Genomic DNA, 26,972 nt, shown 5'->3' on the forward strand with positions numbered 1-26,972 from the left:
CAAGAACTTTCTGACTCCATCAGAAAGAGCAATATAAGAATAATGGGCATACCAGAAGGAGAAGAAAGAGAGAAGGGAACAGAGAATATATTCAAACAAATCGTCGATGAGAACTTCCCAAATTTGTGGACAGAACTGGACCCTCGAATCCAAGAAGCAAATAGAACACCTAGTTACCTCAATCCCAACAGGCCTTCTCCAAGGCACATTGTACTGAAGCTGTCTAAAATCAACGACAAAGAAAGAATCCTCAAGGCAGCCAGGGAAAAGAAGACGGTAACTTACAAAGGAAAGCCCATTAGATTATCATCAGATTTTTCAGCAGAAACTCTACAAGCCAGGAGGGAGTGGAACCAAATATTCAAACTATTGAAAGAGAGAAATCATGAGCCAAGAATAATATATCCAGCAAAGATATCCTTTAGATATGAAGGAGGAATAAAGACCTTTCCAGACATACAGAAGCTGAGGGAATTTTCTAATACACGACCTGCACTACAAGAAATACTAAAGGAGGCTATTCGACCACCATCAACAGGGACAATTTGTGGCAACCAAAACTCAAAAAGGGGGAGAATAAAGGCCTGAACCGGAATATGGGAATGGAGAAAGTAAGCGTGCTGAAGAAAATGGAATACTCTAAATATCAAACTTACTTTTACATAAACTTAAGGGTAACCACTCAAAAAAAATCCAGAACTGAAATATATACTGAAATAAAAGAAGAAACAGAGGGAAACATCATAGAATACCACCACACAGAAATAATAGACAACAACAAAAAGGCAAAGAAACAATGGAGACACAGCCTTACCAGAAAACTAAAGATAGAATGACAGGAAATCCTCACATATCAATAATCACCCTAAATGTAAATGGACTGAACTCACCAATAAAAAGGCACAGAGTAGCAGATTGGATCAAAAAACTAAACCCAACCATATGCTGTCTCCAAGAGACACATCTCAGCTACAAGGACAAGCATAGACTCAAAGTGAAAGGGTGGAAATTGACACTCCAAGCTAATGGTGCCCAGAGAAAATCAGGTGTAGCCATAATGATATCAGATGAAACAGACTTCAAGGTGAAAAAGATAACAAGAGACAAAGATGGACATTTCATAATGGTGAAGGGGACTGTAAAACAAGAAGACATAACAGTCATCAATATTTATGCCCCCAGTCAGGGAGCACCGAAATACACCAAGCAACTACTAACAGAACTAAAGGGAGAAATTGACCAAAACACAATTATACTAGGGGACTTAAATACATCATTGACAGCTATGGATAGATCATCCAAACAGAAAATAAATAATGAACCTTAAGGGAGCTGGCAGGTGGCATCAGGCCTCAGGGTCTCATGGCTTTTTATGGAGCTACCCAGGCCTGGTATTGGTGGCAACCATCCTTGATTCACAGTGTGACCTCTCTCACGTGCCTCCAGGTTCAGCACAGGCAGAGAACAACAATGGATCACTTTGTAGCTCCTACCAGGTAGTCACAGGCAGTGGGTGACATGGGCCTTCACCAGAGCCCCTCTCAAGAGGCCACAGAACCAATATACTTGGAGGTTGGCTTCAGAACACAGCAGAACACCACCCAATTAGCCCCACAAGTGGCACACACAAAAGACAGTCTTAACAGACACCAGAGCCCACTGCAGTGAATCCCACTCAGTGGGGTAAGCAACCTGCATAGCAGCCCTTAAGCTGTGGATGTGGTCAAATCCCACAGCCAATCAGCCTGAGGGTCAATTTCACCTACTGATGTGCCAATAGCAATCAAGGCTCAACTATAACAAAAGGACACACACAACCTACACAAGGGACACTTTTGGAGCACAGAGCAGGTTACCAAGGAGAATGTGCCAGAGTCCTGTGGGGCACCTACCACCTAAGGCCACCCGGCAAGACTGGGAGACATAGCAGATCTACCTAATACATAGAAACAAACACAGAGAGACAGCCAATATGAGGAAACAAAGTAATGCATCCTAAATGAAAGAACAAGATAAAACTGCAGAAAAAGAACTAAACAAAATGGAAGCAAGCAACCTGCCAGATACAGAATTCAAAACAATGGTTAAAAGGATGCTCAAGGAACTTAATGAGAATCTCAACAAAGAGATAGGAAGCTTAAAAAGGGATATAGAAACCATAAAAAAGAACCAGTCAGAAGTGAAGAATACAAAAACCAAAATGAAGAATGCACTAGAAAGAATTGCCAGGAGATTTGATGAAGCAGAGGATCGAATCAGCAATTTCAAAGACAAGGTAGCAGAAAACATCCATTTGGAACAGCAAACAGAAAAAAGAATTTAAAAAAATGAGGATAGTTTAAGTGACCACTGGGACAACATCAAGCATAACAACATTTGCATCATAGGGGTACCAGAAGGAGAAGAGAGAAAGCAAGGGAATAAGAACACTATTCAAAGAAATAATGACTGAAAACATTTCTAACTTGGCAAAAGAAATAGACATACAAGTCCAGGAATTGCAGAGTACCAAACAAGATGAACTCAAACAGGCCCACACCATGAAACATTATAATTGAAATGGCAAAAGTTGAAGATAAAGAAAGAATCTTAAAAGCAGCAAGAAAAACAGCAGTTAGTTACCTACCTGAGAGCTCCCATAAGATTGTCAGCTCATTTCTCAACAGAAACTTTGCAGGCCAGAAGGGATTGTCCTGAAATATTGAACGTGATGAACAGCAAGGACCTACAACCAAAGGTACTCTATTCCACAAGTCTATCATTTAAAATGGAAGGACAGATAAAGGGCTTCCCAGGCAAGAAAAAGCTAGAGTTTCATCACCACCAAACCAGTATTGCAAGGAATCCTACAGGGACTTCTTTAAGAGCAAGAAACCAAAAGAAAAAAATATGAATAATAAAATGGCAATAGTTACATATCCCTCAACAATTACTTTCAATAAGTGGATTAAATGTTTTGATCAAAAACATAGAATGACTGAATGGATAATAAAACAAAACCCTTACATATGCTGCCTACAAGAGACTCACTTCAGATTGAAAGATAAACACAGATGGAAAGTAAAGGGATGGAAAAGATATTTAATGAAAATTCAAACAAATGAACAAACAAACAAAAACTGGGGTAGCAATACTTACACCAGACAAAATAGACTTTTAAAAAAGGCTATAACAAGAGACAAAGAAGGACACAGTAATCTCACTTTTGGGTATTTACTCAAAGAAACCCAAAACCCTACTTCAAAGGGACATGGGCATTCATATGTTCATTGTAGTATCATTTACAATGGCCATGATGTGAAGGCAGCCCGAGTGGCCGTCAGTGGAAGAATGGTTAAAGAGGAGGTGGTACATATATACAATGAAATATCGCTCAGCCGTGGAAGGGAATGGGTTCTTTCCATCTGTGGCAGCATAAATGGACCTGGAAGGTATTATACTGAGTGGAGTGACAAAGAAAGGCAGATGAAATCTTTTGCTTATATGTGTAATCTAAGGAACAAAATAAACAACCAAAATAGAAACAAACTCATAGATACAGAGGACACTTTGATGGTTGCCAGATAGGAGGAGTGTTGAAGGTGTGGGTAAAAAAAAAAGGGTAAGGGATTAAGATGTACAAATTGATTGTTACAAAGTAGTTATGGGGATGTAGAGTATAGCACAAGGAATATAGTAAATAATATTGTAATAACTATGTATGGTGTCAGATGGGTACTAGATTTGTTGGGGTGATAGATGGGAAGGGCTGGCAGGCAGGATGAAAAGGTGGAGAGATTAAGAAGTACAAATTGGTAGTTACAAAATGGTCATAGGTATGTATAGTAGCATAGGGAATATAGTCCATGATATGTAATAACTATGTATAGTGCCAGGTGTTTATTAGACTAGTCAGGGGGGATCACTTCTCAAATTATATAAATGTCTAACCACTATGTTGTACACGAGAAATTAATATAAATTGATATTGAATGTCAACTCTAACTGAAAAATTAAAAGGGGGGGGAAGTGAAGGGGAAATAAGAGGTCCAAATTTCCAGGTATAAAACAAATAAGTCATGGAGATATAATATACAGCATAGGAAATATGGACAATAATATTGTGATAGCATGGTATGGTGTCTGATGGTTGGTGATCACATATCATGGTGATCACTTCTTTAGGTATATAAATGTTGAATAACTCTGGTGTACCCTGAAACTAATACAACATTGTATGTTAGCTATATTTTTAATTAAAATCTTTAAAAAAAAATCTTTGAGACAATCCAGTATGACCCTCTCATTTTACAGATGAGGAAATTTTGACCCCTGAAAAGATAAATGACTTATGCAAGGTCATACAGGCAGGGCTTTTTCTACTGTTTTCCTCAATACCATGTTCATTTCCACAGTTTTCAGTAGTAAACACTCTATTTAATCTTTATCAGTAATTTTAGAATCTGAAATTGAAACATGGACATTATTTCTCCAAACATTTAGTGAGAGTTGATTTTGTATTAATATAGGTTATGTACAGTTAAAACATTCCTACACTTGACTAGCTCTAGTGATTGATCCAGCCTTACCTATGGAAGGGGACGAGAATACTCTTATGATAAAAGGCAAAACTGAAGGTTCTTTAGCTAAGATTTTTAATTTTAGAATTAACTCTATTAACTTAGAAGTAACTCAGACACTGTGATTTAAAAATAATAACTTTAAAAATAGTTCTTGCCTCATTGTATATGTCAATTTGATTTAAAATAAGTAGCTTTTAAAAAAATTAAAAGAACCTAGTATTAAGAATTCTATCAATTTGTCTCCCACTATTAGTAATTTATTCTATTACTATGCTTTCATTTTTATGATACGGTTTAATATAATAGAGACCTATTTTATTTTTTGCTCAATGATGAATGTAGCAAGACTGTGAAGTTGATGTGCTGTACAAAGAGGTGGGATTAGAAGACGTAGAGGCAGGCAATCCTTGGAACAACAAGTAAGAGTAACCGGTGATACTCCTGTCTAAACTAAAACAACATGAAGCAGAGAAACAATACAACAAGGGCTACTGAACGCTTTCCTCCCACTGGCACTGGAGAGAGTTTCTGAGAAGTACGTTTCTAGAGTAGAAAGAAAAACGGACCAGAGACAGGGTAGCTAAAATGCAGCAGGCGGCTTTCTGGAAGGTTGGAATGATCCTCCCCATGAAGATAGAGTCAGAACCAATGGGCAGGACATGATCATTTGATCAGGTGTTACTGAGGAGGAATGCCTATCTCCTTCCAAGGGGCACTCAATTCAGAGCCTCAAAAGAGCTGGAGGGCTGATCTCACAATCACTAAGCTCTGGGAAAAGGTAAACATTCCCTTGGCTGGAGTTTGTATTGTGAGCGGTAGTAATGACAAGTGATTAGGACAGCGAGTTAAGCAGAGTCTGGTATATAGAAGATGCTCAATTAACAATGGATGAATGAATGGCCCTATCAGCCAGAATAAAGAGTTTGAATTTCATCCCAGGCCAGTCAATTTCCAGCAAAAGATGACAAGATCAAGTTTACACTTGAGAAAGATTTGCACTGTGGAGAGTGGAGTGAAGTTGGACATAGGGATTCAGTTAGGAGCTCTTCTGGTGGCCTGAAGAAAGGTAGTAGTTACTCAATCTTTAGAATATTGGATACGCAGCATTGTTTATCAATTAAAATAGTTCACATAACTATATGGTAATAATTTGTGCTGTGTACATCAGATAATCTCAGGAGTGCTTTTACCGTGCTACCTGGCAATATTGTGAAATTAGGGATTTCAGGAAAATACAGTAAGAGCCCCATTTATCTTAGGTTGTTGGAACCATTACAAAAAAGTTGGATAAAGTGGGGCATGATGAAAACATGACACACACTTATCTTAAATGTTTTGCCTAACCTAAAAATATAAGTACACATTCATTTACCAATCTTTTAATCTAGAGCTGGAAGCCTGGTCCTTGAGCACAGATCTTATTGAAGTGATCTGTAGTGTTTTTTGCATACATCACAAACATAATGCATTTTTATAATACCCAAATTCATTTTTGTTCAAATGGAGTGAGAAATTACAGACCCTTGTAAAGCAATTTAAAAATCTGTGCAATTGTTTTTTCTTACCTTATATAGTTTTGCCTACATCAAATTTGGTAGCAATATTTTATTAGCCACTTGCCTTTATGGTTTTCTAAAGCAATTACCTTACTTTTTTACAGTGCACGGGATATTGCACACCATCTTTGTCCACCTTTTATTCCAGCTATTGTTGCAGCCACAAGCATTTTGTAGGTGTAAACTGACAGCTGCAGTCTCATCTGCACTATTTACCAGGGCTTTCTAATGCCACAGCATGAGATTCCTTTGGTGTGTTTTAGGGAAACTCCCAGAACACATGGGTGCAACAGCCTCAAGCATGTGCAAGGGAATTACCCTCCATGAGGAGTCTCTGATCAGTGGGGGATGGGACCTTGTAGATTCATGTCACATGGCTCATCAGGGGGCTCCAGGGGGAATTCGGCCCCTGTTGCTAACAGCCATGACCACCTAAACAACACACCTCATATTGGTTTTCCGCTCTTTCCGATTCTCCATTCTTGGAATCACGTTAACTACCAGTAAGTAAACCCTTACTTATCCCAGGCTCCACTTTCTGGGAGGCAAGTCAAATTAAGATGCATAGAAGCAACACCTTTCTTTTTAAAACTCACATTATTTTACTGAATGTTTAATTTTATTACATACTTACAACAAGTGTAACTGGCATAAATAGGTTTGGAAACAAACCTAACTGCTCTTGATAAGCACCCACCATAATTATCTTTCTCAGAAGTATTCTCTGCATGCTTTGTTTTATCAACATTGGTTCTCAGGAAATACCCGTACTGATTTAACTCTAAGGAATAAAGCACTAATAAGGCTTAACGTGTGACCATCTCTTCCCTACCTTCTAACACCCTTGCGAGTAGTTGCGTTTTTTGAATGGAAACATTATATCACTAACTATTGACATTTAAAGTATAAATGAACTTGGAGAAAAGGTATGTTTTGAAGTTGGAGAGTAAAAAAGTAAGGAGAAGAAAACGTGATGGTTTTGGAAATCACACTATGAAGTTGTTCGTTTATACCTATTAAACTTATAAAGATGATTTTGCTCAAGTAGATTCACTTATCAGTTATTGTTTGCTCTCCTAACAATTTCCTCGCATAGAGTTCTTTACTTGGAAATTGTTCTTATGTCCCTCACTAGATAAAAATCTGGCAGCTAATTCTTTTTCTGTCATCTGGTTCAGAACTGATTGAAGTAATAAGAAGATTTGATTTGGATATTTCCAATAAAATAGGAAATGCTTGTATCATGGGTATTATGTGCTCGACACTTAATTCTCACAAGAAACTTATGAGAATTTATAGCTGGGGAAACTGAGCCACAGAGAAGTTAAGATACTTGTCTAAAATCATAGCAAGTGAATGTCAGAGCTGGCATTTGGCCCTAGTATCAATTAAAAACAAGCAAACAAACAAAGATAAAAATGTAAATGGAAAACCAAATCCTTGTAAAAATCTGGGGATTGCTACATTGTAAAATAACTTTAGAATCATATTTGGAGGAAGTCCTACACTGAGTGAACTCAGATTTTGGGCTGAATGGGGCTTCAGTGTGTTCTCAGAGCATATTCCTCTCCAGGGAGGAACAGGACTCAGTACAGCCCACTTGAATACTTCTTATAACTACCCTCTAAATGCATGCACAAAACCCCCAAAGTTCAGCCCATCTAGCCCCCTAGAATAGGGTTGGGGCAACCCCCGAAGAATGACTGCTCAGAAAATATGTTCTCAATAAAGCCAGTTCTGTGGGCTTCAGATAGAAATGTGCTAATTAATCACCTTCCAATGCCACCTGTAGGTGCCAGACATAATTTTTCTTCACAGCCTATTCAAGGATTAATAGAACTCACATTTTACAGATTGTGGTAATTGCAGATATGTTCTGTAATTCTAACTTTTACTCTACAGTGAGATTCTTTTCTCCCTCCGTAATTGTCAACAGTGTTCAGTTTTATTTATTTTGATCTGTTTTTATTAAACACTCTATGTAATAAAAATATATGCCTCACTTTTCTCTTAGAAGGACTTTTAGAATCTTGGAAGTTCTGTAGAGACAAATTTTGACGTTGATTTTTATCACAGTGTATTCCATGAGGATTATGGAAGATTCATTTTATAGGAGGATTAATAAACACTGTATTCACAATAACATCACATGCTGGTTTCTCTTTGCTTCATTTAATTCCCATGGTTCTTTAAAATTAGTGTAGAACTGTTTAAGGCTTAACTTATTTATGACAACATCTTTGCAACAGTGTTCCTACAGCTTTTATTATATTTCTTGCTAAATCAGATAGAGCAAATGTAATCGCCATCAACACTATAAATATTAAGCTAGATTTTCAACAACATTGGCAAAAAATTATCTTCGCCAAGTTTTTACACAAACCACAATTTATTTATATTTTATAGTTGTTTCTGAGAAACCTTTACAGCATTCTATTAATTAAAACTCACTCTGACATGTGGGCTCTATTATTTAGGAAATACTGAGATTTTATCTCATTTACGCATTTACCGCTATATTTGTGCTGCCAATTAACCATTATGCTTCTCCAAGGTAAGTTTTATCGTCCCACAATACATCTGGGCTGTCCTCTACGTGGCTGAAATATATCATGGGAAGACAGCTGTTTTAGGTGGACCTTCAATGAAATATGCTCTCCGCTCAATGTCTGTCTTTTGGAGTTTGGTTTTCTCATTGCTGGATACTCTGGTTCCTTTCCAGATAAAAATGGGTGATATTTTCATTTCCTCTGGCTCTAGTTTTGCAAATAGACATTATCCTTGTAAACTAATTTGGAGACTAAATGTAGGATAGTTTTGCCTAAATTCCCTAAAGCAATAAAACATCAGTAGCGCCTGCTCACCCTAGGTCTATATGATGATGTTAAATTGATTAAGAAATGACACCATGTCCCATTGACATTGTAACCAAGGTAATTGTGTCTTGGTATGTGGTTTCCTCTATGTACGACAGAGATTATTTAAAAAAAAAACCATATATGAATGAAGCAAGAGTAACTAACTAGTTAATAAAAGTTGTATTTTGTTAATTTATTTACTCTAGAATGCTCATAAAATTACGTGACATTCTTCTGATCAGTAAACATTCCTTTGGAACTTCTGTGCACCAGGAACTGGGGATTTAAGATCAAAGAAGGAGGGATCCTGTCATCAAACAATTCTCAGTCTAATCATACTCTTATGACTGCTTCTCATCTCCAGACACCAAGGTTATCTTGTTTCCAGATAATATTATTTGAAGATGAGACTAGTAAATTCGAGATTAAATGGTTTACTATTTATACTTGCTGCTTGGTGATAGGGTTGGCAGTAAGCTATTTTGAGAATTATGGATAATATTTAGTTTAGAGGAAAGTTCTGAAAACTGGTAGTCATTACTGGGCTGTAGGTATTTTACTAATATTTGGCATCCACCATAGTTTTTTGGTTCATCTGTTTTTTGTTTTGTTTTTTTTTTTTTTAATTAAATTTATTGGGGTGACAATTGTTAGTAAAATTACATAGATTTCAGGTGTACAATTCTGTATTACATCATCTATAAATCCCATTGTGTGTTCATCATCTGTTTATTTGTCTGGAAATGTCTTTATTCATCTTCACCTTTTTTTTTCCCATCAAATTTGAGAAATATTGCGGACATTTTTTTCTTATTTCCCTCTTCTTTTGGGACTTCAACCCATACACATGTGTGTTAGGCCATATGATATTTCCTACAGGTCCCACTCCCAGCTCTGGTATGGTTGAGAAGTCTCTCAACCCTCTGCTGATCTGACCCTACCTTTGGAGATCTGCTTCCAAGCACCAGTGACGGGTAAAAGCCTTGAGGGGATTTTTCTTATCATTCCTCTCCTGCCCCCATTCCCAGTGGTTTGTCCCCTTGCACTTGGGAAAGGCCTGCATGCCTCAGAAGACCTCTTTTACTTCTCCTGTTCCTCCTCCGGCCTTCACTATACTACTTGCATGCTTTTGGTGAAGACACCGCTGGTGGGATGGATGCAGACTTGTTCTGTGGCTGGAGATCCTCAGACATCCAATTTGTAATTCCAACCCATGTATAGTCATTAAAAGTGTGTGAAAATTGTGGCTGGTTTCTTCTTATTGTTGTCTATGGCAGATATTTCTTTTTCCTGTTACTTCATCAGGGATGAAAATAGCCATGCATTTCTTTTGTCGTAGAAAGGGCACATCCCCTCATTTAGGTTTCTTAGTGTTCTCAACTCCCCAATGTGTATTTTTAAGAAAAACCTATGATTTTGTAGCTTAGCCATTGTGTGCTAGTTATTAAAGTAGGAACCAGGGTGTCTTGTGAATTTCTAACTCCTAACCAGAAGCTGAAGTCCTCTACAGTGTCCAAAAATTTTAGATTAATTACCAACACTAAAAATGTTAAGAGATTCACATAAAAATCTTATTTCTGGATTCTCTTGAAAAATGAGAAGGTCTGGCAAGTGTGGGCCTAGGTTTTCTAGCAACCATAGCTGGAGCTGCATGTTGGCTGCCCATTCATATGAAGGAGATATGGTATTTATCCAATCCTGTATAAAAGAATGCTTCACAGCATTATCTGATAGCTAGGCAAGTAAAGAGCAGAAAGGTCTGCTAGAAATACTTCTTTGTTTGAGTTCATATAGCATTTTAAGTGAGTCCATTTAATAAGTTCTTAGTGTGGTTTCTCAATGTGACCATATCCCTCTTGATATTTTTCAAGTACAATGAATTCCCAAGTCCTTCTTGTGGGTTTGTTAGCGTTAAGATTTATTTATGAAACCAAACTGTCCGTTTCAGACTAACAGTCCTTCATTGAGTGAAAAGATTTGTTGAGATGTATGATTTTCCCAGAACTTATGAGATTTTCTCATAGACTTTCTTTAAAAATGCATGTGTGTGTGTGTGCGTGTGTATGTGTGTAAGGGTATGTATTTCTTATCAATAAAAAGGCCTATGATTGAGACTTTTTTTCATTACTTGAAGGACATGGGATAAGAGTAAGAGAAAAAATACATATTTAATGTTATCAGCATAATTCTTCTAACATAATCAATATACTCATTGATAAAGAAGTTGTACTGCCAATTTAAAGACTTTTACTTGCACTGTGTATAAAAGTCTACTCTACCAAGAAACAAAATCGCTAACTCCTTTTATTTTTTCCTTCATTCCTTTGTTCCTTCTGATATTCATCTATTTACCAGGCAATTTGCTCGGCCCTGGGGATGAAATGGAAAGGCAGACAGACCTGGTTTTCGCACTTTTGGAATGTGGGGATGTTAATAAGTCATTACCCAAGTGTGTGAGGTCCTATAATGTATAGTATACTATGAAAGTACATACATGGTTCTCATCATTACTACACCCTTGGAAATAGTATGCCGGAGTATAAAATTGGGAACTATTACAGAAGATTAACGTAACGGTTCAAAGCTGAGAAATCATGAATAAGCATGGGGGTTTAAACTTCCCTGACATTTATGTTTATTAAAGCCAAACGCTGAGGGTCAGTGGAATTCATTAGAGCAGGAAAAGCTAGATGTCAAGGTTGTGTTCTCAACCTCAGGTAATTCTTGATTACCCACAATTTCTAATCATAGGCTGCTTTTTCTCATGCAAATTATCTGTTAGGTCACTCTTCCTCCAACCAGTTTCAGGGTTCACAAACTCTATACACATTTGATTTTTGTTTATTAAGGCTAAAGTATGATAGCAGAATACCTAGACATTAATTATAATTTATTTCATATTTAATTTAAAAATGAATGGGATGATTTTTTCCCCTTACTTTTTCTTCTTTAGGAAGATAAATTTGAACTGCATAAATTTCATTAGCCAAAATCTTTTAAGGTATAATGAAATGTGATAAATAAAGTAATGCATTTTTTTTTAATGTTCTTATATACTCCCCAATTTTTTCATTTGGAAGTAGTCACCTTGGGAAATCTCTTATTCAATGAATATAGTCTTGGATTTCCTTTCCAATTCTATCATCACACATTCTCTTGAATATTTTAAATGGTAGAGCATTCTCATTTGTGGAGGACAGATTTACTTTTTGAAATAAACCAAACTTATTTAAAATCCAGCCTACTGAATAAGACAGGGTAATACTATTTAGGGGTATGAGGGTTTTGCTCTCCCAAAGTAGTTATAACTATAACGTCAGGAGGGTGGGTCTGTGGTTTTCCAGCTCTGAAGATAATTTTTAAAGAGGAGCTCCAGAAATCATTTGGTATATAAGAATATACATGAATAGTCCTCTGAGATTATTATGTTGAAGAACAACAATCACTTTAATATATAAGGTATTGTACATGTGTACTACAAATCTGCCTTACCAGAGGAAATTGTAATAAAGCAATAAAAATAATTAAAATTCCAAAAATATGCATAGTCTAATAGTTTATTTGATAGCACAATGTGGTATTATGCATGTGCAGAATCTGGTAAAATATATGAACTATATTTCTTTGTAGCTTTGTATTTACAATGTAAAATTAGCTTATCTAGATATGTTGTTTTCAGATTGGTTATGTGTTGTGATTAATTCTAAAATACATTTTCTCGAGGCACTTATGGCTAGCATTTTGAAATTTTATACATAGAATACCTTATTATTAAAAAACGGTGTATCAGGGTTTTATATCAAGTTTTGTAAGTAAGGCAGGGCGCGAGTGAATTATACACAGTGAGCTATTCAACCATCTATGAGCAGCTATCTCAGGCTTAACTGATATTTGATTCATTAGAAACAAATGACAAACCTAAGTTTGAATCATACTTTACTATAGCTAATTATCTGTGACCTTATACAATTTTCTGTCTTTGTTTTCTATTTATACAAATATATTATCTATATGTATATGTATGTATATATATAGTATACATATAGTATATATATATATATACACATAATGCTTAGTTGAATATATATAATGTGTATATATGTATAATGCTTATCTTATTGACTAATGTATGTAATGTATCTGGCATCCAATGGGCTCAACAACTAGTGGTTATTATTAAGAAATGATATAAAGAATAGCAATTAATCTTTTACATACTCATAATTTCATTATAATTAATAAAATTTGTTAATACTTACTGAATATAATTTTAATGGTGCTCTCATAGCTTGCTTTCTTTTCATCAATGCCTACCATGGTGCTGGTGGGCTGTCAATGCATACTCCCAGTAGTTTTGAATCCATAAGTTTCAAAATCAGAACATATGACTACCTAACCTCAAAAGTGGCAATTGGTAGTCATTATAAAGGAAGGTACATGTAGCACTTTTCTTTGAGTTCTAAAAGGGGGCTAAAATTAAATGTTGTTAAGGAAAGTTCTAACTTTTGTTATCATGTGTCTTTTTGTACATGGGCCCTCTAAATTTTTCCTAGTATCTGACTTTTGAATCAGCAGTATTATTGCTCTAGGAACCTAGTATTATTACTTTGCTTTTGTAATATATCCATGTACAAGAGCCAGGTGTTTAAATTCACCTTTTTTTGTTCATGAGATTATCATCCCTGAACATAATCTCAAGGAAAGTTCTTGGGTGCTGCCTCCAGAGGAAAAAGTCTCTTTTTCTCTTTACCAAATCAAAGGAAAGGCTTTTTATTATGAGAAGTATAACATTGCATTCCAGTAGAGGAAACCTTTTGATCCCTAACGTGGATACCCAAGTTTGTAAATTTAATAAAAAGATAAAAAAAATATGGCAGTGTTTTTATCTGAAGCAATAAACTCTGATTAAATCTTGCCAGTGTGATGCTAACGGTCTTTCTGGGTATCATGAAGGTGAGTGAGAGCTTTGGACAAGATAATAGCAACAGACAAATGTGAAAGAATATGAAGTTTTAAAGAGCCTTTCAGAACACTAAAGAGTTTAGGAAATTAAAATAATCAGTACGGCTTTTCATGCTCCTGAACAGCCTTAACTGCCTAGGTTCATCCACTTCTCTGTCAATGAGCAGATCTATCTCCTCCATTGTAATGACTGTTTCTTAGTCTGTAATGATTATCTTTCATGTTGCTTTTTATTAATATTTTAAAATAAAGATGGGCCAGAAAGTAATATGCATATTATCTGTCGAGTCTAACAGGATGCCAGTCAGCTGAACCTCATTGCTCTTACAACTACAGAGATAAGTTTGGGAAAAAAAGGATGTAGACAGAAATTGGTAATATATTAAAAATTGTTTTTGTCATCATGTTGAGCAGATGCTATAGCATATAAGAGAAAACAATCATTACTGTAAGGTGTTACAGATGCTTGGCTATGCAGACATATCTTTAGAAGATTCATGTCTAAGGTGATCTTAACAGTCAGAAACTTTAGATGAAATGCTTTATATTAATAGATATTGAGTGCAATTCAGTCTAGTTATTCATATCTATACCTGTGTGCAGACTATGGTAGGGTCTTTACTTAGAATAAATTATAACTAATATTGAGATTAACATTTTTTTATCTCAGTCCTCTTTCTTACTTTGTTTTTCGAAAATAAGCCCGAACCATAAAATAAGCCCTAGCATGATTTTTCAGGATGACATTCCCTGAATATAAACCCTAATGCGTCTTTTGGAGCAAAAATTAAGATAAGACTCGGTCTTATTTTCAGGGAAACATGGTAGTTTATATCTATCACATATGCCTGAGGATAACAATTTGATAAGGGAAGTGAGGGTTTGGGTTATCATATGGATAAGAGGCAGTGATTGCCATGCTGGTTTTGTCTTAATTATTTGTTCTGGTTAATGTTAATAGTAATCAAGGAATTCCAATATTACCAAATTTCCAACTTTAGGTGTAGCTTATATTTTTATTTAGGTTCTAAATTGTGCTGGCTTCTTTTAAGGTCTAAAAGTTGTAGTTATAGTAAAACTTATTAGTTTGGCACAGCTTTTAAAAGTGCACCCTTTGTTAGATAAAGGGTGCCATAATAGCTTCTGCAATGATCTATTATTTTTGGCATATAAAAAGAAGTTATAATGCTGTTCTTTAAAATTTATGTTTCATAATAAAATGAATAATTCATTCACTCATCCACTGACAAGCAGAATACTTAAATTAATGTCTCAGAGTAAAAAATCAGCACCAAACCAAAAAGCTAGGGTTGGAGGTAGGGAAAGAAGCTTGGCTATTAGGATATAATACATTTTCAGAAGATAACCGTAATATAAAATGAGTCTGAAAGTCATTTATAAAAAACAGGATATTAAAAGCTATAAGAAAAAAAAATGACCATTTATCTATTTGTGTACTATTTTGAAGACTTGAGCCAAATGTTTCATCAGTGATTTGGGTGCCTTCCAATAAATTGGGCAGGGTTGATGTGTGTGTGTGTGTGTGTGTGTGTGTGTGTGTGTGTTTGTGTGTGTGTGTGTGTGTAGGGGGAAGGAGATGGGCAGCAATTCTTTTTCCTTTGAGCTTGGTTTATTTAAACCTTCATTAATTCAACAAATGCCTATGAGCAGCTGATATATATAAGGCAACCTGCCAGGCACTATAATATATATATATATATAAAGATATATAAGGCATGAAGTTTAGGATTTACAAGTGGAGATGACATACCTAGGTGAACTTAAGACAAGATTAATTTTTAAAATAATTCTGAAGTAAATTTTAAAATAAAATTCATGTTCAAATATAAACAAAAGATGTTATGTCATATTGTTTCCTTTTAAAACCAAGGTCTGAACTCCTTCACTTTTTTCTAACTATATGGAAATTGTTATTGTTATCAAATTGTTAGGTTATCAACATAATGGTAATGATTACAGTCAACGTCTATATCCCTAGGCACTATTCTATGTGTTGTACATGTATTTATATGTATACAATAACCTATGGAGCAGGTGCTATTATTATCTCCATTTAATAGACAAGGAAACTGAGGGACAGAAAAGCTACCTAACTTGTCTAGGGTCACTCAGGTACTAGGGGCAGTACGACTTATTTCCGGAGCCCTAGTTTCTGCTATCAGAAATGATATAAACACAGGCATTACTGCCAACTCAAAATCAAGTTGGCATGATTCCCTGACAATATCTAGTGGGCATTCTAAGATATTAGAATTACCAGGACGTTTTTCAGTTTGGTTTCCCAGTGTCTTCAAAGTAGTCAGTAACCATTTCCATATAGTTAGAAAACAATGAAGGAGCTCAAACCTTGGTTTTAAAAGGAAATGATGTGAGTATGATAGAACATCTTTTGTTTATGTTTGTACATTGACCTTTACAAAGAACTTTCATTTTCTAAAACTAGTGTTTATCAGGGTCACTCTAGAGAGTTAAAAATCAAACAGGATGGTTTCTGAATTGGTTAGATTATATTCATAGCATAAGACTTTTGGACTGGGAGCTCTGTGAATCTGCCCATATCACTTTTCTGGACTTCATGTTTTTCATGTATAAAGTGAGGGAATTGGATTAGGTCATATCCGGGTCTATTTTAAGTCGTGCTCTGGGGATTTATATCTCTCCAAGCTAATTAGGCTCTGAAGTTTTAGATTTAATTTTAAAAATGAAAAAGATTTTAATTTAGTGAGGGAAATCAGCAAAATTCAGACAGAAAGCAGCTTTACAGGAACAAGTTATCTTTGTTCCAATGACACATAGCTTTGACTAAGTCAAGTAACTTACACTGCATAAATAATTACATAGCGTGTCTGATTTAAAATAATTATTTCATTCAGAAATACTTATTTTGTTTAGTCAAGATGTTAATTGTCATATGTAAACATTTGGTTATGATTTCCCATCTGCTGGCTGTGACACAAAGTATGTCTCAGTTCCAACAAGAAAACACTAAACATAGAAAACACTAAAAAGGGGTATAGGCAATATCTTCGTGATTACATATTTATTTGCGTGCCTCTTCCACATTGTAAAAAGCATAACAATGTTATATATCAAGATTTGTAGGTATTTTTTGCTTTTATAGACCTTCAATATTGCTTTTCTGAGCCAGAAGTTCTTTCAGGTAATTTCCAATGCTTCAGAATTTGTACTATCTAAGGTGTGCGACCACAACATTTCAATATGTGATTCCAATCTCCTAGTTAATACTGGTTGATTGAATATAGTAGCATGGAGGTGATTTTACCTACTCTGAAAATAAAACCTTGAAACCTTGAATACTTGATTTTCTGTCTGATATGTGTCACAGATGAGCCACTTCCATAGCATGTATGAGTGTTTTTATCACAAAAAGGCAGTTCATGATAAAAACTTTAATTTTTTCAAGCTTTGTGCCGTAGGGCATATTAACCTCCTAATTGCCACTTTTTCAACTTTAAAATGGAAATTATAATACTTGATTCTACTCTATTTTTTTTAAAAGCAACTTTGGTTCTTTGTCTATAAACAATACATTTCCTGTGACTAATTTTATATCTGATCACCTGAGTATGGGGAGATGCTGTGGATGAGGACAGATATTGTAGAGGGAGATGAAGACTGGAAGTGAGTAATCTTTCCACTCCTCATGTGAAAGCTTTGCTCATCACGTCTAGAGAGTTCAAAGCTGGGCCTAGGGGGCCGTTTATTTATTTTATTTTTTTGGTGCACACCGAAGTCATTTAGAAGGGAAAATTGAAGTAGCAAAGTGTAAATTAATTTTTTTCAGTTACAGTTGATACACAATATTAATTTCAGGTGTACAATGTAGTGATTAGACATTTATATAACTTACAAAGTGATCACCCGCTAAGTCGAGTACCCATCTGAAAAGTGCAAAATTTTTCAAAGACTTTTTTTAAGTAAGTGATAAGTGTCTATTTCTTGTGACTCTAAACTTAAAGCTTCAGGATAGTGGAACCCAGTAAGTCTTCCAGTCTTTGGTGGATCTCACTTCTGTTTTGAAGAGCAGCAGGGATGTGCTTTAGGTCTAGGTATTTATAATTCAGTCCCATCTTTATTCACTTTAGTTTATAGGAAAAAACAATGATCTCAAACTGACTTTTAGTCTCACTAGTCATGTTTCTATTTCTGCAAATACTCACTGAACATATAAACATACAAATTTCTAACTCAACATATGCCTACCTGTACAATTAATTTTCCCTTTACCTCACAACTTTTTAGGCAGCTTAAATAAGAAGAGAGCCCTACATTAATACTCAATTTGAGATGGTAAATATATCTGAGGAAAAATAGGTCCATCTATGAAGGAAACACAATTTATTATTTACTTACAAACTGAGTGTTTCTAATTACAGTAAGGGAATGTTTTTAATTTACTAAAAATGAAAAGTAAAAATTATGGCATCAATAGAATATAATCAAACTTATGTTTTCTGGAAGATTAATATACACACACATATATACATAAACACGTACATATATATACACACACACACTTTTTAATATTGAGATATAATTTACAAACAATATAGTACACAAATCACAAGAGGACAACTTTGTGTGTGTGTATACAGGCATGCATGCTCGAGGTTGTGTGACAAGTTCTCGAACTTGTTACACCGATGTTGCTAACCTTTTTTGAAATCAGAGGGATTATTCATTATGAATTTGTACCAACTGGACAAACAGTTAACCAAGTTTGCTATTTGGAAGTGCTGAAAATGCTGCATGAAAAATTTAGACAACCTGAACTTTTTCCAACAAATCATAGCTCTTGCATCACTACAGACCAGTTCACACAGCACTGTCTGTGAGGGAGTTTTTAGCCAGTAAACAAACAACTGTATTGGAACACTCTCCCTACTCACTTGATCTGGCCCCCAATGACTTCTTTCTTTTTCCAAAGAGAAAGGAAATATTGAAAGGAAGACATTTTGATGACATTCATGACATCAAGGGTAATACGACGACAGCTCTGATGGCCATTCCAGAAAACAGAGTTCCAAAATTGCTTTGAAGGGTGGACTAGGCACTGGTGTAGGTGCGTAACTTCCCAAGGGGAGTACTTCAAAGGTGACTGTAGTGATATTCAGCAATGAGGGATGTAGCACTTTTTCTAGGATGAGTTCATGTACTTAATTGTCCGACATCGTATACCTGGGGTGCCAAAAAAAATGTATACACATCACTTGTATTCATCTTTTGTTATCAGTATATATTGACTATTACAATTTTAATACAGTTTTTTCCTTTCTTAAAATGTGTATACCTTTTTTTGGCACCCTCTGTGTGTGTGTGTGTGTGTGTGTGTGTGTGTGTGTGTGTATTACTTACTCTTCCTATTATTTATAAAATTTGGGTTGTTTTCAGTTTTTGGCTATTACAAATAACGATGTTATGACCATTGTTGTAAATGTTTTTGGTGGACATAGGACCAGGAGTGGGACTTCTTGGTCCTAGGATAAACACATTTAGGTTTAGTAAATTAGCTAAAAGTTTCCCAAAGGGGCTACTCCAGTTCACACTCCCATCAGCAAAATATGAGAGTTGCACATTGTCACTGACATTTGATATTACAGGTGTAGATCCTTTTACTTTTCACTATTTTGGATGGTGTATTGTAGTATTTCATTGTGGTTTAAATTTGTGTTTCTCAACTGACTAAGCATTTTGAACTTCTTTTCATGTTTATTAGCTATACATTTAATTTTTGTGAACGCTTGGTCAAATCTTTTTTCCACTTGAAGACAGTTTGGGTTGTCTTTTTCTTATTGATTGGTAGTTCTTTATAGATTCTAAATATGACTCATTTGTTGGCTACATGTATTGCAACTATGTTTTTCAGTCTGTGGATTGCCTTTTCACTTTTTTTAATAGTGTCTTTCAAAGAGTAGATATTTAAAATTTCATGCAGAGTAGTTAATTTATCATTATTTTTTAAGGCTAACTCTTTCTTTTTCCAGTTTAAGAAATATTTGCCTATATCAAGATCTTGAAGATATTCTTCTATTTTTTTCCCCAGAAAGTTTATTGTATACCTTTCACATTCAGGTCTCTGATCCATCTCAAATTAATTTTTGTGCATGGTGTGAAGCAGACGTCAAGGTTTACTTTTCCCATTTATTGAAAAGACTACCCTGTCCCTACTAGATTGCCGAGGGAACTTTATTATAAATCAGGTAACTGTATCTGGGTGGGTGTGTTTCTTGGTTCTCTATCCTGTCTCTGATTTACTTGTCTATCCTTGGGCTGAAACCTCAGTGCCATAGTTATCTGTGCTTTATAATAAGAGGTTTTTTTTTTTGGGTTTTTTTTTTAATAATTCCCACCGAAAACTTTAATATTAAAAAATTAAGCAGGAAAAACCTACTCTGAAGAAAATTTGCAATTCATCAAATTGTGCAGGGTTAGTTTTGCTTTATAATAAGTCTTGAACTCTGGTAGCAAGTCCTGTAGCCGTGTTGTTCTTCATCTAGAGTTTCTTGACTATTCTAGGCATTCCATATTTCTGTAAATAGATAGTTGAAAGTTTTACTTTTGAAAGATTTTAAAGAAATATTTGGGAATTAATAAAAAAATTTCCAAATCAAGAAATTGACTCTCAGACTGGTCCTGATTGTCAGGTATTTGTTGAATAAATATTATTGAGATCACATTTCTGTTGAGATAGAATAAGACTAAACATATTCATCAAGCTCCCTGGATTGTTGTACAGCTGAAACACAAATCTCTTGAATTCAATGCTAATGAATTAATGTTACTAATTTAGGGATGGGAGGAACCTTGAAGATCATCGAGCTCAGGCCTTTCACTATACAAATGAAAAACTGACGTTAGGTGTCTTTCCCAATCTCTGCCTTCCGATTCATATGACAGTTTCCTTTCTGCTAAAGCTTGCCACCTTTAAATCAAGCTACAGTATTTCAGGGCACATTTGTCTTGATACACATGTCTCTTGCATCTACTGGAGGAAAGGGATGTGTGACCTTAAGAATGTTAAACTTCAATAAAGGAGATAACAGTTTAAAAGAACTGTTCCTTTGTGATGTAGAGAGATGCTTAATTAACTAGAACTGCATTGAAAATTCTAGTGTAAATCTTTAAAAAAAAATAATCCACATCCCCATGAATTATGTCTCCCCTGAATGTGCAGTCCAGAAGATTTTAAATCAGCCAGGCACATCTTGATCTGAGAACAATGTTGGTGTTTGCACATTCTTTTCATTCTCATTTGCTTCGAGAGAGGAAGACTTCTCCTTGACTCCATTTGCAACAGCCAGATTTTGGAGCCAGATTTTGGAGGCTGAACATTAACAATCGACAATTAAAAAACATTTCAGCTAATAGGAAGCCAAACAGATGAGGTACATCATTGACAGTGGCTTTCCTCCATCCCTAGCGCTCTCCCCCAAACACTGTTTGTTTCCTTTTCCTTTTATTATTTTATTTTAATCACTCTTCTGAGATGTTGTTGGGGTTGACTCTTAGTCAAGGTGTCCAGCTGAAAAATGATTGTCGGATCCTGCTGAGGCAGGGCCAGAGCAACAGCAGCTCACATTGGCTGCAGATGTGCCGAGTGGTAACTTTGGGAGGCAATGATAATTAAAGAGCATATGGTCTGTAATAAATCTGTACAGTAGTGCTAGCTCATATTAATACAGGGGTTTGGAATAATAGCACATCCTTATGAATAGTGTGTTAAATCTCAAGTTACGTTTCCTAAGCTTAATATAGCTCTGCGTAAATTTGGTGGTGTTTCTCATTTGATATAGTATATGAAGTGTGAGAAGATTTATGGTATAATTTGTGTACATGTGCCTTGATCAAAATGGCTGAGGAGGGCCTGATAAAACATGAACATCTGGAGGTACAGATGTCACCCCCATGAAGCTGAAGACTGTTTGACGGGGAGAAGGAGCATATGATTGTGAGAGGAGCAGGGCTCAGAAGTGCCAAGTTTCACATGAGTTTGATAGAAATGTGTTACGAGTGCTTAACATCTTGATTGATAGTTTTAGATGAAGGAAACTATCCCTTAAGCCTATGCCTACTTTTTGCTTTGGATTTGTTCTTTATTTTTTTCTTTTCATAGAGATGACTTTTACCGGAAAAGGTATTGACTTTCCAAGCTTGGAAGATAGAGTTCACACTTTTGAAGCAGGCATGACTGTGTTGGGGTTGGCAAATTATATCCATATTTGCCCTGATATGGTTCCTTATTCGCATGTGTCAGCGTTTACATATTAATCTCCTCAAACCAGCTACAAAGAACCAATAATAGTAAGGACAGTTATATGCATATAATTGTATATTTATATACTAAAGAACTTATATATGTATATATATATAACATATTAATAACGTTATCTCTGTTTGCTGTATTTACAGGAGATTATTGTTTTATTTTTATTATCTAAAAGTTCATCAATGAATAAGATAAAATGGTGCTTTTCAAATCAGAAATACTGAATGGGCTATTTTCTTGAAATGAGAATCTTCATGAGTTCCAGTTCTAATTCATGAGTCTTCAACCCAGTGGCTTCTTTCTGGTTCCATCAAGGTCAAAGAATGACTATTCTATTTCTTTCCTCTCATTATCATCAAATCAAAATAAAGTGAAACATAGTTATTCTTGTCAGTTAAAATAACATACTTCCTAAGTGAACTAGTGTAATATATTTGAGTCTGACAACTGCTATAAACTTAGGTGAGCAAAAACATTTGGGACCATATGGTAAAAGATACAAGTTTATAGGGTAAAGAAGTGCCTATTGAAATATTCCAGGAGCCAGGTTTTGAAGATTTCTGAAGGGTGCTTCCTAGAAGAAGTATCACCTCAATGTCAAGTCAGTCAATTCCTCTTCTAATAAATCAACATTCCACTGGCTGAAGATGTCCTGGGCCAGGCTTTGGAGACTTTGGTTAAACAAACAAACAAACAAACAAACAAACAAACAAACAAACAAGAACTTTTGTCAATTCCCATAATCCTCTTTACAAGATCAAAGTATAGGTGCCACCTTAGACCATATAAATTTTTGTATATTATAAGTAAATGGTCTGCCCATTTATTTGTTGGATGGAAAGTGGCACTGGGAATGCAATGGATAACAAGAGCAAAGTAATTAAGGCAATACTGAGTTTCCCTTGTTGAGTGATAGAGGATGATTGTATTGCCATAACCTTTGGAGTTGAACAGTAACCTTAGCTGATCAGCAACCCATTTTTCACCCTATGTCATCCTGTTCTTTTCTGCCCTCCTCCTAACCATACTGTGGATGAATAGCTACACTCAGATTTACTGTTCTGCCAGTGCCTAAGAAAGCAGCTGCTGATGCTGTGATGATGCATGCAATCTAGGGATGCCAGGCTTTTACTTCTGTCTGTTGGGAACTTTTTTTTTCTTGCTGGCTTCTAATGAGCAATTTTATATTTCATACTGGCAGTGCTGCATCACAGCCTGAAGAAGGGTTAATGGCCCAAAAGATTTGATATGAGTTTTACAGGGGAGCATAATCTACCCTCAAGGAAAGCTTAAATGCTGCCACAGAAAATTGATTTACTGTGGAAATGCCAGGAAGCATTTTTGAGTTACTCCTGAAACAAACAGAAAGACAAGGAGAGAGACAGACCCACACAGAGAAGTGGACACTGACCAACAGATCTACACAGTAGGTAGCACACTCAATTCTCTTTCTGGTGCGGAAAAGAGTTCTTTAACTATATAAAGACAACAAAAAGTGTTCACTAACAGACAAAGCCTACTGGAATGGTCTACAGAAACTTTTACATGGTCACCTTAACCATACACATGTACCTATGTTATGTGCATATATGCACACATAATTGCCATTCATGTTACACACATAATAGTAGAACTAAGGTATGGTTTCGGTTTTTTAACTACAAATCCTTATTCTCTGTAAAATATGTGAAAGTCATGAGAGAACTATGTCACTTCTTTGTCTTGTCTGTAGCCTCTTCTTTCTTAGTCCTGGTTCTGTGTTCACGTCCATGTGTCATAACTAATTTCAGAAAATATTTAGTCTCTCTGTTCTTAATGAAGTTTATAGTCTTAGGCAGTTGCCCTTCCATAGCACTAGACATTTTTCTTCCATTTGATACTATATCAATCTATGTATATATAAGGTCTTCATGAGTTGAAATTCTAATCCAATGCATGACTTGCAAAAAATCTGTTGGGTCAGATTTCACAAAACATCTCTGCTGGAGCATGAGAAGTTTTTCTTTGTTGGTTTGTTGTTTGTTCTATCAATGATGCTTTGGCTTTTGGTTGAAAAAGAATAAATCCCCATCTTGGCATACTGTTGCCTAGAAAAGCCTGTCTCCATTTCTCAGTGTTCTCAGGCTATGACAATTTTAACTATCAAACTATCAGATGTCACCGCAAACATTATTAACTATGTTTAAGATCATGTAATGACTTCTTTCTTGGGATTTTCCTACACAAATTAAAGAGAGTTGCTGATATAGCCAGACAGCCAGGTGCAAAACATTTTGTTTCTTGTTAAATGTAAAAATAATACCTTTTTTATTGAGGAAGTACAAATCTAATATTTGTGAAAACGTGATACCCCTAAAGAGTTTAATAATTTTATAATTTTTTTTCAGATGAAATTGCAGTAAACAGTAAAAAAACATTTCCTGAAGCATACACACATATGCACACACACACACACACACACACACACACACACACACACATCTTCAGTAGTTATATTCAGACAATAAAAGTAGAGAACCCCCAAAGATAGCTGAATCCATGATTAATACTGCAAAGTAAAAAAATAAATGACTAGATTGCTAGTGTACTAGTTAGTTCCATTGCCTTCCCTGCACATTATATATTACGCTCCCCCAGTTCCCCACCCCACCCCCATGGACAAAAACCCCTCCAGAGATGAATGAATCAGGAATGGATAGTGGACCCAAAGAGGTAGGGGCCATATTTAAGTTGGAAGCAGAGATAAAATTCTTTCTCCAATTTCAGACACCAAGCTGAAAGTTCCTGCAGACTTGAAGCTGACGCTGTCATTTTACAGTACATACTAGATAAGTTAGTAGAAAATTGAAGTCTATAGAATGAGGAGAATCAAGCAGATGGACAGACAGGCACTGCATGATCCCTGAAGACAAAAACAGGAATGAATATTGGTCATGTGCCTTGACTAATTTCCAGATCCAGTTCCCTTGCGACCCTGCTCCATTATATTCAATATGGCATGTTTCCTAGGTTTAACACCTTTGCATGCGAAGAGATGTGTGGAAACTGGAAGGAGTCTGAGAAATCCTTCAGCCTAAAACCTGATTTTGCAGATTAGTAAATAGAAGTGTATTGAGGTTAACAATAAAAAAACTTGCTCAAGATCACATAGTGATATAATAATCAGTTCTCTTCTTGACTGTAAACCTTAGCATAGACACAATATACTCCAAGTGAATATTTATTATCAATAGCAATAATGATATCATATAATGATATTTTCACTTCTAAGGACTAAAGATATTTTCTCTACAGGTTTTCAGAGGAAAAATTGCTTCTCTGATGGATTGTCTGGATCGTTTATTCACTATGTAAAAACATGGCCTTCCATTATCTTTCCCAGGTTATATTTCTAGACTCATTTTCACTATTCCTATTTGTAGACTCTGTGCTCTAGTCACATTGTTCCTTGAAGATGCCCAGTTTCCTCTCTAAAAATTAAAAAAAATATTTATAAAATAATATTTATTTATGTTTATAGGTACATTTGCTCATTGTGTTTTTTGGGTGTTTTTTTTGTTTGTTTGTTTGTTTTTAATCCTACAGCAGCAGTTCTTCACTCCAGCTGCATATTAGAAGTTCCTGAGGAGCTTTAAAAAATACCAGTGCCCAAACCTCTCAGAGTTTCTGATTTAATTGGTCTTTGTTGTGGTATCAGCTAACTGAAGTATAATTTATATACAATAACATTCATCCATTTAACTATACAGCCTAGTGAAATGTGTTAACTATAGACAGTCATATAACCACCCACCCAACCAAGACTTAGAATAGTTCTCTCTCCCTAACTTTCCTTGTGCCCATTTGTGGTTTTTTCCTTTCCCTGATACCTTATGCCAGGCAACCACTGACCTGCTCTGTCACTATAGTTTTGCCTTTTCTAGAACTTCATATTAATGGAGTGTGTAGTCATTTAGATTTGACTCCTTCTACTTAGCACACATGTATGTTTTTGAGTCTCATCAATGTTGTCCCTTGTTATTGCTGAGTAGAATTGCATAGAACGGGATAAGCCATAATTTGGTTCTCTTCTTACCACCTGATGGAGAGTTGAGCTCCTTCCAGTTATTTAGTTATGAATAATGTTTGTGTGGATATTTGCATTGTATGTGTGTGTCTGCAGATGGTGTATAGGAGGGTTTGGGACAAGAGTAAATAAAGTAGAGGTATTAGAAAGAGAGGGAGAAAGAGAGAAAAGTGAGAGACTAGGATCCTTCCCCAAATGTTGGCTTTGGGCAAATTGAAAATCAAATATCCTTTCCTTAGATGGGGCTTCACAGTCAGCTGAGTGTCCCCCTCCCCAAGGTCAAGCACTGTGACATTCATCTGATGTCTGATGGTGGAGATTTTCCCCGAGTCAGGCTCCTGTCACTCCCTGTTTCTTTGAGAGCCAGTTCTGATCTCTAACCAGTAGATCCAGCTTTCATTTAAGTCTCCCTATCAAGATCATGGGCTGGCAGCTTGCTCTCTACAGTAGCTACGTGGATTTCCTGGTGGTTGGAGACTTTTTTTTTTTTTTTTTTTTGCCATGACCCAGTTCATATTGTCTACCTGGTATGGAATAACTTTTTACTGAGAATAATCAATCCTCAAGACAGATCATTGCAGTAACTATGTATTAAGTTGCTATATCCTATTCCTTCATTCATTTTCCAGGCACAGAGCTCTGTTATCATGGGAAAAGGAA

The sequence above is a fragment of the Rhinolophus sinicus genome, chromosome 1, assembly GCF_057876585.1.
Source record: "Rhinolophus sinicus isolate RSI-liver-muscle chromosome 1, RSI-T2T, whole genome shotgun sequence".
NCBI classification, from domain to species: Eukaryota; Metazoa; Chordata; class Mammalia; order Chiroptera; family Rhinolophidae; genus Rhinolophus; species Rhinolophus sinicus.